This window comes from Pantherophis guttatus, chromosome 1 (assembly GCF_059756535.1).
Source record: "Pantherophis guttatus breed Tessera chromosome 1, ASM5975653v1, whole genome shotgun sequence".
Taxonomy (NCBI): domain Eukaryota; kingdom Metazoa; phylum Chordata; class Lepidosauria; order Squamata; family Colubridae; genus Pantherophis; species Pantherophis guttatus.
The window spans coordinates 66,160,423-66,175,315 of record NC_142063.1 but is presented as its reverse complement, the minus strand read 5'-3'; the positions used below and the strand labels follow the sequence as shown (position 1 = coordinate 66,175,315).

The 14,893-nt window shown below is 36.5% G+C and overlaps 2 protein-coding genes across 7 annotated transcripts in view; one reads left to right on the top strand and one right to left on the bottom strand.

Annotated features, from left to right (window-relative positions):
* Positions 1-7,830, bottom strand: part of CHRM5 (cholinergic receptor muscarinic 5) — a 76,629-nt gene extending 68,799 nt beyond the window's left edge. The window contains exon 1 of the mRNA XM_034417904.3: positions 7,736-7,830. The gene's annotated coding sequence lies outside the window, so the exon portion shown is untranslated. The remainder of the gene's footprint in view (positions 1-7,735) is intronic.
* AVEN (apoptosis and caspase activation inhibitor) overlaps positions 1-14,893 on the top strand; it is a 156,470-nt gene that overhangs the window by 62,578 nt on the left and 78,999 nt on the right. The window lies entirely within an intron of this gene.

Sequence of the window (14,893 nt, the reverse complement as noted above, 5' to 3'; positions counted from 1 at the left end):
AATTTGACTGTTTATCCTGATATCTTGTTCATAATCACTCAAACTAAGGCTTAGACACCTTCAGTAAAGGAAACAACACAATTTTTTTGGTGTGTACCAGATCAATATGCTTCCCTTTAAGGAGTCCTCAGAGCAAGGTAGCCTGGTTGAAATCTCTGTAGGGTTTGCCTCAGTGGTGAAATTCAAATTTTTTTACTACCCATTCTGTGAGCATGGTTTGGTGGGTGTGGTGTGGCTTGGTGGGCATGGCAGGGGAAGGATACTGCAAAATCCCCATTCCTTCCCCACTCCTGGGAGAAGGATATTGTAAAATCTCCATTCCCACCAGACTCTGGGACCAGCCAGAGGTGGTATTTGCTGGTTCTCCGAACTACTCAAAATTTCTGCTACCGGTTCTCCAGAACCTGTCAGAACCTGCTGTATTTAACCCCTGGTTTGTGTCTATATGCTCCTGTAATGACAGTCTTGCAATTGTCATACTTGCAGATGGAGTGGCTGTCTTATGGATGGGTAGTTGGGATGACATTTGAGAGGAGAGATGTAGAGGAGTCAGCAGCAAATTTCTCACATCAGGTATCAGATTCCTTTTGACTATTCTTGGAATTAATGCTCCAGCTAACAGCTGTAAGGAGAAGGGACTCTCCTTAGCATCTCAGGCTTTAAAAGTGATTGGTTGAAGATTTGTCTTCAGACTTACAAGATTTTGTTAATGTACAGTAGCTTTGCATAAAATAGAACTAGCTCATCTGGATAATAATCTATACAAGGTTGCAAAAGGATAATACAATTTCATTTAGTCTCTATAAGTAATACATTAGAGTACTGCCCTAGAATTTCACACCATTCAAAGAAGAGGAATACATATGTCTCACTGTGAAATTATTTATTTTTCCTGATTTCCCATAGTATCATTTTGAGTCAACTCTGGGGACCTGGGGGTTGGTGGCACAATCTTGCACTGATTTAGCTCCTTCCTCCAATTGGCACTAATAGGGAATGAGACGTCCAGCCCATGGCCCCTGCTTTATAGGATACCATAGAGCAGAGTGTCAAACTCATGTTGTCACGGCAGCGTCACGTGGCGTATCTGGACTTTTTTCTGCTTTGCTAAACCGGGACTGGGCATGGCCAGCACATGACACATCCATCCTGTGGGCCGGGAGTTTGACAGCCTTGCCATAGAGCTTGGTGCTCTCTCTGCTCCATTATAACATCTACATGAAGCCTTTGAATGGCAGCATCCATCACGGCAGGATGAGGTATCATCAGTAGGTAGAGGATATACAGGTGTATATATCCATTTAGAGCAAAATAAGTGAAGTTGTGTATGTCCTCTTGTGGTGCTTGAAGGCTGTGGACATCTGGACAGGGGACAACAGGCTTCAACTGAACCCCAGTAAGATGGAGTGGTTTTAGATAGGAGGTTCCTCTGCATCTTTGATCCTGGGTGGTGTTGCACTGTCCCAAACAGGCCAGGTGCTTAATTTGGAGATCCTTTTGGACTCAAGGAGCAGGTGGCAGTCACAGAAAGACCTTTGCTCAACTTCAGATTGTGTGCCAATTACTCCACTTCCTGGACTGAGAAGCCCTCCTTTCAGTAACTCGTACCCTGGTGATTTCCTGGATGGACTAGTATAATGTGCTCTACCTGGAGCTACTTTTGAACATTATACAGAAGCTGCAACTAGTGCAGAATAGAGTGGTGTGAGCAGTTCTGGGTGCTCCTAGAGTTGTGCGTGCTAGAATTCTGCTATGTGAACTGCACTGGGTTCCAGTTTGCTTCTGGGTTCAGTTCAAGGTGTTGGTTATCAGTTTTAAAACCCTTCATGGGATGACCAGGTTACGTGAGGGTTAGGGTTAGGGTTAGGGTTAGGGTTAGGGATCTAGGAAGAGGCCTTCTCTGCCATTGACCCTGCCTTTTGAAACATCTTAGTCCAGAGGTGAGGCAAGCCCCTCACTTTTTTGGACTTCCAGAAGAATGTTAAGGAAATAGCATGAGGGTCAAAGAATGGTATGCAATCCCAGGGATGACTGGTGGCTATTTTTAAGTTTGATTTTTTTAATTTTTAGTTTGTAAATTTCAACCTTGTTTTTAATTGCTTTTACCTGGGCTTTTTAGTTACATTTTTATATTTTATGATGTTGTTTGTAAACTTCCCAGAATCACTTTAGTAAGATAAGTGGTTTAGAAATTTGATAAATAAAAAAAAAACATTAATATTATTGTGCACATTGACTAGATGTGGTGCTGTTTGTGCATAAACATGTGCATCTGAAACCATTTAATATATCATTGCCTTTTGCTATATCTTTTGCTGTAATGAAAAGTTTTGAATTGGGTTTTTTTCTTGTAAAAAGTATTTATCCCATTTTCACAGCTTGCCCCTTTGGATAATAAACAATAAATAAGATAATGAACATTTTAACTGAAATTCAGTTGTAAACATAAACATGTATGCAGTGCCCAAGCTGTGCACATCATGTATTTTCATCTCAGAAAACTAAGTATCTGTTTAAATCCGTAAAAATATTCTGAGTGAAGTTGCTGCAATGCAATGATTCTAGAGAAAATGCATGTGGCAGAGTGAATATTGATCCCACCAATATGATGTATGTCCTGCTGATAGAAGAAATTACAGTACAAGCTCCAATGTTGAAGTAACATTCATATATTTGAGATATATAGGGGGGTTTTCAGTGCTGTTCTATTAAAATACAGAATAACTTGAGTACATTCATTCACTGGATAGCCTCATTCCTCATACTAGAATTTTTTAACTATGTTTTTCTGAAGTTGCCACAATGTCCTGGATTGTTGGTAATAAATACAGTGACAGTACACAAAGATAAAAGTATATACCACAACAGTATATCAGTAAATTCTTAAATCAAATCTTTGAATTTGTAAATGGTGCTTTCAAGGTTTCATTGGTTTGGAAGAAGCCAGGATATGTAAAATGTTAGTCTAGCCTATGCTTTTTAAAGCAGTAGAAGAAACAAACCTCTGGGAATAAATCTCTTTCTCCCCTATCCCCCTTCTCTCTCTCGCACACACACCTATCTGTCTATCTACACCTCTAGGGAGACAGCCAAAATATTTCAATCTTATGAGTACCAGTCCAGCCTTAAGTGGTTAAGGCATTTGCCTCAAAAGTAGGAGATTCTGAGTACTTGTCATTCCTTAAGACATGAAAACTGGCTGGGTGATTTTCAATCAGTTACTCTCTCTCAACCCAATCCACATCACAGGGTTGTTTTTGTGGGGAAAATAGGCAGGAGAATTATATACGTTGCTTTAAGTTGTTAAGTAAAGGTGGGATATAAATCTAATAAATAAATAAATCAGAAAATAATATTATTTTTTCTTTGCTCCCTGATGAAAAGTTGGCTCCATCTTTGATAAGCAGATTTTGCTTTCAGTAATTTAACCCAATGATTCCTCATACGTATTTCTTGTTAACGTATATTCTCTTTTATTTAAAGAAGTGATCTCTTACAGTTGTTGACAGATTATCATTACAACCTTGGTAATATTTTTTTCTTGAAATATTTTGATACAAATATAATTTGTAATACTGTTTAGTGTTAATCATCAGATGCATTTCCTGATTTTAGTGGAAACATAAGTTTTCAATGTATTTTGTAGATCCCTCCCCCCCCCCCCGATACTCCAGTTGATGGGGAGCAGGTTTATGTATGCTTAGGGTATGAGGCCATGAACTGGGAGATTGTTGAGGTCTAGTCCCACTTTAGGCAAGAAGCCAACTGGGTGATCTTGGGCCAGTCAGTCTCAGCCCAAGAAAGGAAGCAGTGGTAAACCACTTATAAAAATGTAAAGAAAACTGCAGGGACTAATTCATGAATCAGCAGGAGTCTATTTCAAACAGAGAGAGAGAGAGAGAAAGAAAGAGAAAGAGAGAGAGAATAACTTAAAATTAATATAAATTAAAGATGAAGAATAATTTAGAATGAAAACTCTTAAATTTTTACCCTTATAGTTCTGATACCATGAGGGGAGAATATACTGATTTATGGCTCTTCACTTGGATATTTTGGGTGAGAATCAAAAAGCATAATAGACATTTGACTGTGCTTTCCAAAAAGCTGTATGGTGTGCAGTTACACGTTAAATAATTATGCTTCCTGTTTAATAAAAAGAAGAAACTATTCCAAATTCAAAACAGAAATTATGTAAAATTAAAGAATTCAGTCTTATGTTTACATATAATCTTGTAAAATACCATTTTGCCACTCAAAATCTGATACAAAATAGTAACAGAAGATGTGTTATATTATTAATCTGTTTTTTATTTATAAAATAATGGTGCTTACCTAAATTATCCACTTACTTTCACCGTATCCTACTCTGTGCTTTGTATGTGGGAAAGAGTTATCTGTTTTATGCATTGAAATGCTGATACGATAAATGAAAGCTTTTTTTTTCTGGGGGGAAAATTTTTACTTCTCTTTCTTGAAAATATAGCTTTCTCTTATGATGAGAAATTGTGTATCTCTATTCCTCTATTCCTGTTATTTTGCTGTGCTGAATTTGAAGAAGCAAAATGTGGAATATTTTCCTGGGCCTGCTAATGGAGTTCATACGAAAAATATAGCATATTTTTATGCAAGCTTAGTAATACTTTTACTGCATGGTATTTTCTTTTTTTGTATAATTTTAGGTGCAGATTATTTACAATGATCAAAACTAGTAGTCCAATTTGAACATGCAAGTATGATTTGTTTACATTATCTTCAAGCATAGTTAAAAAATACTAGCACTGGGATTTAACATTGTGTGAGTTCAACCAGTGAATGAGTATTCCAATTGTTTGGTTTAGTTTTTTATACTACAATCCCACTGATATATGTTCCACAGTGAAAACCTGTTCAGGAGTATTAATAAAAATGCCAATAGTCTTATATTAAACCTTAGCCTGTACTGTAATTTCTTTTATCAATAGTAGACATGTTCTGTACTATGAAACTATGTTTATACATAATGTTCATCCATCCTGACAATGGTAGTAATAGTGGTAGGTTCTTACAGCTGTCTTTTTTTCATTCAATTTTGAAGAAAAGGTTTCTAGATGAAGTGTTATAGATGTGAGAAGACTGAACAATAATTTTGAATATATGTATAGTTTAACTACATTATAAGATGACCGTTAATATCATGAAACAATAATACATTAGTGAACATTATTGTAAAGTTGCAAAACTTTAAAATGTATGTCAATGAATAATTTTTTAAAAATGGGGTACGACGAATCCAGAAAAATCTTTTTCCGGGTATAATTGGGGATAATATGTAACTACAAACTGTTCCATTACTAGACAAAAAAACAAGGGCAATTCCTGATTTTTGTGTTGAAATAACAAACTTGAATTTATGGACATCTAATGCTCTTCTAATGATAAGTGAACTACTGGTTGTTTCAATTGAATTACTTCATATATTCTATGTCTTGATTAAACACTGCTTTAAGGGATAGTTACAGTACTCTTTGATTTAGGCAAAAGTCATTATTGTATCTGGAAATTGTGTAAGGACCATTTGAAGCCCATATTTCTTATTAAAATTGTGTTTGCAGTTAACTGGAGATAGTTATATGTATTTAAATTGTTGATCGTGCCTTTGGGTGAGGTGACGTGGCCTATAATCTGTTCATTCCACTTTATGAGAAACTTGGAAAGGTGGTGAATCTATCAGATTAATGCTGTGTTTTTGTGTGAACAAACACTTAAGGGAAAAACAGGATTTTATTTTGAGTTTGTTAACTGATAACATTAAATAGTTTAATATTATAATTTAAATTAAGAGATAGCCATTAAATTTAAGAGATAGCCATTAAAATACATGGCTACTTTATTAATGTTGTTTTGTTTCATTGTTGCTTTTGTTTAAATGGTGCATTTGATAAAATGGAAGTATAAATTATATGAGATTTCTGAAATAAATAGGGCTGTTTTTGTACTTCACACAGGATATTTTGTTTTATGCACAGGTTATATGGGTTTTAATAATTTTGAAAAATAACCTGATTCTTGGGTAAATTGTTTTAACAGTAATCACCTATTAAAACGTATTGTCCTTTTCCCTTTTGGCAATGAGCAACCTTTTGAAGATTGGTTTAGAGATTTAGTTTCTGACCTCTTACTTATTCAGTCTCCTAAAAATTTATGCAATTTAATGCTTATAACTAAGCTACAAAAAGCTTTGCCACTTTGGCTGTTAGGTTTTAAGTTCAAGACTGGTTAATTATAGTCTCATGTTCACACAAGTTACATTTTTCCTGCTTCGAGGGAGCTCTAAGCAACAAAGAACACTATTCGTAATTTGAAGAGAACCCTGTCATGAAAGTAGAGACAAACATAAACACTTCTAACCTTTCTGGAGTTCAGACATCCAAAAAAAACCCATACCAATAAACTTCCTTGCACATGTTGCAGTGAACAGCTGGGCAAGCAAACTCAGAAAATCAGACTTTTCTTTTTATTATGGGAAAAGACATTGGTGGGAGGATTACATACATATAGTGTTAAGTATTAATTGGATTATAAACATCTATAAACCTTTAAATGTGACTGTAGCTTGACAGTCTGGTAGGATCCTGAGCATCTGGTCAGGCGGTGGGCAATTTTTTGTCCCCTCCAGCCATCATGTTCACTTCATCATTATTAAGCACTTCATAATGCTTTGAGCATATGTGTGTTTGTACTTGATAAGGAAGAAGGCGAAGCGCTTGAGAAGCATGAGGAAAGAGAGGGTAAATCACAATATTATAAATAAACAGAGTATAGGAGAGAGCAAAATCATGTAATTTAAACCAGCAAAATAGATACTGTTTTTTAAAGTGAAAATATTTTTTTCGTGTGATATAATTTGGATAAGATGCTTTCTTAACTGTTACTTGGAAAGATAAATACTTAAGTGTTTTGCCAGTCCAAATGCTTTTAACAAGAACCTCACTAGGCTGCCAGTTTTAAGATTAATAGATTTTTTTTAAAAAAATGAAGACCTTGCATGTTCTACATTTGATCTGTGACATATATATCTTGCACACCCCATTTTAAACATTTTAACAGAGATCTCTGTCTCTCTTATATGTTTCTAGTCTGTTTATCTAATTGATTAATTTAGATATAAATGTACATTCTTAAGCTTCGTTTGTAAGGCAGTTTAAAGCTGCTGAACTGTTATCTTCAACTTACATTTAAACTGTATGTTAAGGTGGCATTGTTTAACACTATGCTTTCACATCAGTTACTATAGTATCACAGCTAACCATAACTGACGCTTTGGATTGCTTTTCTGGGTATATTTTAAGCATCGCTCTTATTTTAATAAAATACCTCTTTAAAATGTAATATTGTTACTCTAGTTTCTGCTTTAATAGTTTGCATTATTGAAGTACAATAAGTATCACTTGGTAAATCATAACAATGCTTTAGTTTTACATATGTGGGTAGTATTTCTTCATTTCCCAGCTTTAAATAAACAGTAATAGAGAAGTAGAATCTTGACAAACAGTTCTAGGCAAACCCAATTAAAGGAATGTAATGGATTTTAAAAACAGCATATAAAATCAGTTATTTGAATAATCTAACAAATGGAGTAAAAACCAAACAGATCACCTTACAGGTTTGAAATCACTGGTATGACAAACCAAAGCAGTATTATTATGATTATGATTATGAGAAAAGCTAAATTATTTTATTCAAAAGACAAACTTACCTAGCAGATGATCGATAATTTGCAGTCTCTCCAAATACTGAGACTGACTCCCAGGTAGGAAGCTTTTTCTATTAGAAAAGCATTCTGCACACTAGCTTTCCAATTTCTTTTTCTCTACTGTCTGTGTGGCTGCCTCATTTGCTGGTACTGCTTCATCTTGTGGCTGCTTGCTTCCAGTTTACTCCCAGTTATTCCATATCCTTTGGATTGACTCTGTAAGTGATACTTAGATTACTCTTCTCTTAAGATGCTAACAGAAAAAGAACTGGACTTTGCATCTTTCAAACAATAGAGGCAAAGACATCAATTCTAGTTAACTCAAGTGTTCAGCATTTATCAAATATTAATTGAAAGCTAGAACACCCAGTAAATCCCACATGCTTTTGCATATGAATTCCAATAGTGAAAACTTGTTTCTGTTTTTTTAAAAAAAAATCCAATATATCGAAGAAGTGTATTATCTCAAAAGGTAGAGTCAACAAAAATGGTCTTCGGGTTCTGCTTTAACTTTTCACCTGCACAGGCTGCATTTGGTAGGAATGTTGAACAGTATGCTCTTCTGTGCTTCTGTCAAACACAGATGTGAAATGCTGCTTACGAACAGAGGAGAAACTCCCCAAGGGTGTAGTGTGTGTTGTGTCATATCTCAAGACAGTGAGTATGCATAGCATCAATGAGTTGCTTTACTGATAGGATAATATTTTCCAGACATAATCTACTAATTATTTCTTCTGATGGTCAACAGTATCAGTAGACAGAGAATTTAAATGATTGTACATGTCTGTTCCATGTTGAATAGCTTCTCAGCTCAGAAATCCAATTACTAGGAATTTGGACATATATTTTTATAAGGAGGCATTTCTCCCCTAAATTAAACTCTCTTTTTGTACTTAATATCTCTAAATAGTAATAACTAAAATTGCTATTATATTTAAAGTTTATTTAGTTACTGAGGTTATTGACTTATTTCACACTATATATTTGAAATCCAAATCTTGTTTCCTTTTTTTAAAAAAAAAAGCTTTTAACCATATCTCTGTAAAAAAATGCTCTAGTCTTTCTTTTTTTAAAAAAATAATGCGTCTTTATGATTGCAATACAATTTATAATCTTTTGCATTTTCCATTTAAAATGTGGCTTTTGAATGCTGTGTTTGATTTTTTTTCATAGAGTAGGAATCAGAAAAGCTAACAGAATTTAACTGAGTGTCTTCACAGAGGACTTCTAACAACAGGATTCTCCTCTAAAACAGAAAGGAAATCATTTTTTGCATGCAGTTTCTTGTACCCATGAAAGTTTATTCCAGAGATTTTAAGAAGTGTCAGCCACATCCTTTTTTGTTCCAGCAGAAGGCTAAGTTTGAAATAGCTCTTCCATTTGTGGAACATCAAAGTCACTGGTAGCTAATTGCTAAGAGAAATAAGAAAACAAATTGCAGTAGGCTTGTAACCACAGTTTTAATATGTATCATATTTTTGATCCCATATCCAACTACTTGACGGATTCTTCCATTTAATTAATGAAGTTTGTTCTAACTATGCCATCCATACATCTTTTCACATGTTCAAAAATTGGATGGCTTGGTCCTAAGGTATGCTTTTGCCTCTGTGAAATTGAACTGGCTTGTTCATGATTATGAAGACAAATAGTCAGCCAGAATAACCTTCATCTTCCTTACGAAGGCCAGGATCACAGCTATGATGTTTTAAAATGGAAATGGGTTTAAAATGCTAAAGAATGTTCAAGTCACATGCTTGCAGAAAATGTATGATTCAGTGTAAAAGCCATACATTTGTATGGGCATGCAAACAACCCATGAAAATGTTGAAAAAAATTATGCATCAATGTTAGCTAAGATCTGAAAATTTAGCAGTTCGAAACTAATAAAGTTCTGAATAAATACAAATGAAATATCCTTTGCAGTGTTGAGATTAAAATTAAAGAATTAATTCTATATAAGTATTAGATCCATCCTGAAACAATACCATTTCTGATAAATAATTTAAGTTATCAAAATTATATCTACTGCAGTTGCGAAATATAATTGAGCAAAATTACTGACAACAATTAATGTAAGCGCTTTTCTCCTTCCTTCATTTAATTAAAATGGGCCATTTTATATATATGGCATAGTCTTAGCTTCCTAGAGCATATACCTTAGTACATATTCTATGCTGAGAAAAGTCTGCCTGTTTTTCTCATGCCTACCTCCCAGGGGTGTATGTTTAGCAAATTTTTTTTTTATTGAAAAAGTTTTTCAAATACAAATTTTCCCCCTTTTTCCCCCCTCCTCCCTAACCCCCCCTCCCCCTCCCCTCCCCCTGTGGCTTCTACAAAATAAAACCCAAATTCATAACAGATTATATAATACTTTACCATCCCTTTGCTCCACCCCCCATACACTGCAAATTTAACTTGATCAAAGTGCTAGCAAGTGTGTGGCAAACCTTTATAATGATTGAATCTTACAGTAAATCTTAACAGATTGATTTGTAAGAGCTAAAAGTAGAGAAAAGGTGAGACTACTTTTCAAAGAAGAAACAAAGAGAAATACTCTATAGTGGCAAACTTGCAGTTGCCATGGCTTTGGTGTTGGCTGGTCAAGTATATCTCTCACCTTAATATTTTACCTCCATTTTACCTCTGCATCCATTCAAATTCCAGAGAGAGAGTTTGGAAGATGGACTTTGACGGGGGAAAGAAGTCCAAATAAACTTTGTTCTAATTTTACTTTGCTTTTACTTTGCTCTGCTGGGAATAGATGTTAGTTTAGTTTCGCATTAGACATAGTTCTCATAGGAGAAGATGAGGTAGGTAGGGCTTTGGTTTTTTTAAGAAAAGGAGAAAGTCTTAAAAATACCCAAAATAATGCCAAAAGATCAGAAAGGATTCCGAGGAGAAGAAGCTGAATACTAGAGGATCTGACTGGCACTAAAGGACCCACATTGCATTGAGTGGATGGTCCCAGTAGGTGGACTGCTGGTCTTTTTGGTTGCTATCCAATAATAATGTGGACTGTTTAACTGTCATAAGGATTTATGGGTTTCTGGTGAGATTGGGAAAAGATTCACCAAAGTGTTTTGAGAACAGAAGCCAAGGATCAGATGAGTTCTGATGAAGAGTTGCTTTGGCACAGTGGTTACAGTGCAGTACTGCAGGCTACTTCTGCTGATCACCGGCTGCCAGCAGTTTGGCAGATCAAATCTTACCAGGCTCAAGGTTGATTCAGCCTTCCATCCTTCTGAGATGGGTAAAATGAGGACCCAGATTGTTGGGGGCAATATGCTGACTCTGTAAACAGTTTAAAGAGGGCTGTAAAGCACTGTGAAGCGGTATATAAGTCTAAGTGCTATTGCAAAGCCCTGTTGCTAGTTCTGAAAAGGAAACATTCCATGTGCCAGAAATTGATGGAAGAAAAGGCAAAGCAAAAGTTTTATTTGTCTGGGGATCATGAGACAATCCAAGGTTACCTGTCAGGTTTATGAATTGTAAGTGATGATAAATTGCCAATTCATTTCATAAGCTTTTTTCTTAACCTAGGCAGATAAACAGAAGGCCTATTAATTAGTAACATAAAGATGTGCTTATATATCAGGAATGCACATTGTTAGGCACATTATCAGAACAGATAAAACACAAGCTGCTTTTCCATGCAAAAGAAGAGGCGCAAACTGCCCCCACAAAAGAATATAAACTCACTTTCTAGGAGTGAAGCTGAAAAAGTGAAAGTGCTTTGCACTAACATTTGGCTGATACGCAAACTGTTTCTTCTAAACTTTGCAAATGGTAGTTTAAGGGACTGCAAAATCCAAGCAATCTGTGTAGGCCTACCTGCTTTAGTCAGATCCTTGAACTCACATAAAAATGTCCATTCATGCATGCAAACATTTATATTCTTGGAAACAATTGAATAACATTTTTATATGTTGCTGAATTTGTGTGTTTGTGTCTGTATATGTATTGCATGATCTAAATGGAAGCAGAAAAGGTAAAGGTATATTTATACTTTTGAAGAAGATTTGCTGTTCAAATAACAGCTATTTAGTTCTTTTTCTTTTTTGCCAATTATATATACATATTATTTTTAAATTTTTGTTTTGTGAGCATTCAAGGCAGTATATATTAATGTAAACTAATTATTTAGTATTTCAGTTTAAATCATTCCATTTTGTGAACCGAATATGTGATTACTGTCTAACTGAATTAAATCTTTCCTAAAGCTATAATAACATTTGGTTTAGTCTTCTGTATGTTCTATTATTTTTGTCTAAGATAAAATTTCATAAGCAATCAGAAATTCGGGGGATTTTGTATGCATATATGTATACTCATGATGTATACTCATGATGTTGCTGCTACTATTATTCTGTTTCCTAAGAGGAAATATTCTCTGAATAAGTTACACTTATAGAATTGTTGAAAGGGACTTCAGATCTAGTCCAATTTCTTGCTTGATCCAGGTTCTGTTAAAGCATTTTGGACAGATGGCTGTTCGGTCTGTCTCTAAAGACTTCCAGTGAAGAGAATGTACCACTTCATGAGGCAGACTTTTCACTGATTAACAACCCTTACCATCTGGAAATTGCTCTTAATATATACCCAGAACTATTTCCCTGCAGTTTCAACCCATTGATGCTCTCTCTGGCGAAAGAGGGTAAATATAAATAACCTTTGGATATTTGAAAGGTATCTTATCTCAACCATTTCTTCTTTATACATACCTTTTTCCCAGTTCCTTAACCATTCCTCATAAGACATGATAAAGACTTTTTCAGTTCTTTCATTTTGATAGTCCTCATCCAAACTCTCTCTAGATCAAGAGTCCCTAACCCCTGGTCTCCGGACCAACACTGGTCCACGGCATGCCAGAAACTGAGCCGTGCAAACTAGTGAAGCCCATCTGCGGGATGCAGGCAGCACAAAAAACCATGCCCCCTCTGGTCCACAGAAAAATCTCTCTCCACAGAACTGGTCCATGGTGACAAAAAGATTGGGGGCTGCTGCTCTAGATTGTTGAAATCTTTTTCATACCATGGCATTCAGAACTGGGAACAATGTTTGAAGTGAGTCCTGGCCAAGACAGAATAAAGTGGAACAGTTAGTTCCCATAGCTGCATTCTTTACTCTGATTAATACATCCCTAAACAACATTTGCCTTTTTTATCAGCTGCATCATCCTGTTGGGTGATATTGAAATATATGGTCCTAGAACATCTTCTAGATCATTTTTGAAGGTATTATTACTGAACAAAGTTCCCTAACCTATGCCTGTCCAGCTTTTCATTTTTTTCAAATGCAAGGCTACCTTTCTCAGTGTTAAAATTCATTCTGCTTGTTTAATCCATTACTCCACCCAGTTTAGATATTTTTCTGTGAAAATGCCAACTTCTCTTTACAGTTTTCTGCAACTTTGATAATGATGCCCTCTATCTTTTTATCCATATCATTAATAAAAGTATTGAACCAAGAGAGGGCCCAGAACAGAGCCCGCTGGCATTCCACTGGGCAGTACTCGCCGAGCTTTTATGGAACCCTTTATGAGTATTCTCTGGCTGCAATCATTCATACAATTATGAATCCAATAACAGGTGGATCTTCTAGCCTGTACTTAATCATTTTGTTACTCAGGATATCTTGAAGGACTCTCAAATGCTTTGCTAAGGTCAGAATATATTGTTCAAAGCATTTCCCCAGTCTATTATAATTAAACTTATATTTAAAGCAGAAAAATTGCCTTAGTTTATCTGAAAATACAGTGATGGAATCACATGGGGTTCTTTTCTCTAATCATCCTTTTTATATTATAGACAAAAGTAAGGCAAATAATTTTAATTTAATTATTTTGTGATGTAATTAAATGTTCCTAGCATTTGTATTAATTTAGTTTACAATTCTTAATAGGAAAATATGTTAAAATGGAGTGGAGAGTGCCAATACAATGGTGCTGTCCTTCATCTCACAAATGATTGCTGTGATTTTATCCATTATATATATTGCTATTGTTAACTGCACACCTTACAAGTGGACTACTATAGTGTACTCTTAATGGGACTTCCTTTGAAAACCATTTTAAAGGAGCACCTGCAATAGGTATATGAAAGCTATACCTGTGACAGTGTGCAGTGGCTTACATGCTAGCAGGGGTGGGTTCTAAATTTTTTTACTACCGGTTCTGTGGGCATAGCTTATTTTGTGGGAATGGCTTGGAGGTCATGTGACTGGGTGGGCGTGGCTAGCTGGTCATGTGACCAAGTGGCCGTGGCTATGTGTATAGGGACTACTCAGAGAGCTGAAAAAAGTCAATTCTGACAGGTCCTCGCACTTTTGACTGGTCCTCACACTTATGACCATCCTCACATTTATGCCTGTGCAACATTCTTAACAACTGATCTTATCACACGATCTTATCTGGTGGCAATGGAGGCAGCGAAGCGGGCACACTTCTCCACCCTCATCGCGTCCGCAGATAATTGCCCGGCCACCCTGTTCAGGATCTCCCGCACTCTCCTGAATCGGAGAGTGGGGGAAGATCCTTTGGAGGGACGTGCCGAGCAGTTTAGTCAGCATCTGCTGGATAAGATCGCTCAGATTCGGGACAGTCTGGACTCTGACTGGGCAGGTTCAGACAGTGAGGAGACAGCCAGTCTTGTGATTTGGGAGGGGTTCAATCCTGTCACCCCTGTGGAAGTGGACAGGATTATGGGGAGGCTGAGTGCCATCACGTGTGTACTGGACCCGTGTCCCTCCTGGCTTGCCTATGCGGCCCGAGAGGTGACACGTGATTGGATCAAGGCAGTAATAATGGCATGTTTGGGGGAGGGGATCTTCCCTGCCGCCCTGAAGGAGGTGGTGGTGAAACCCCTCCTCAAGAAACCTGCCTTGGATCCAATCATATTGAATAACTTCCGTCCGGTCTCCAACCTTCGCTTTGTTGCGAAGGTTATTGAGAGCGTGGTGGCTTGGTAGCTCCCGCTGGTCCTGGAGGAAACAGACTACCTGGATCCGTACCAATCGGGTTTCAGGCCAGGATACAGCACGGAGACAGCATTGGTCCCACTAGTGGATGATCTCTGGAGGGCTTGGGACAGGGGACATTCCTCTGTTCTGGTCCTTTTGGATCTTTCGGCGGCTTTTGATACCATCGATCATGGTATCCTG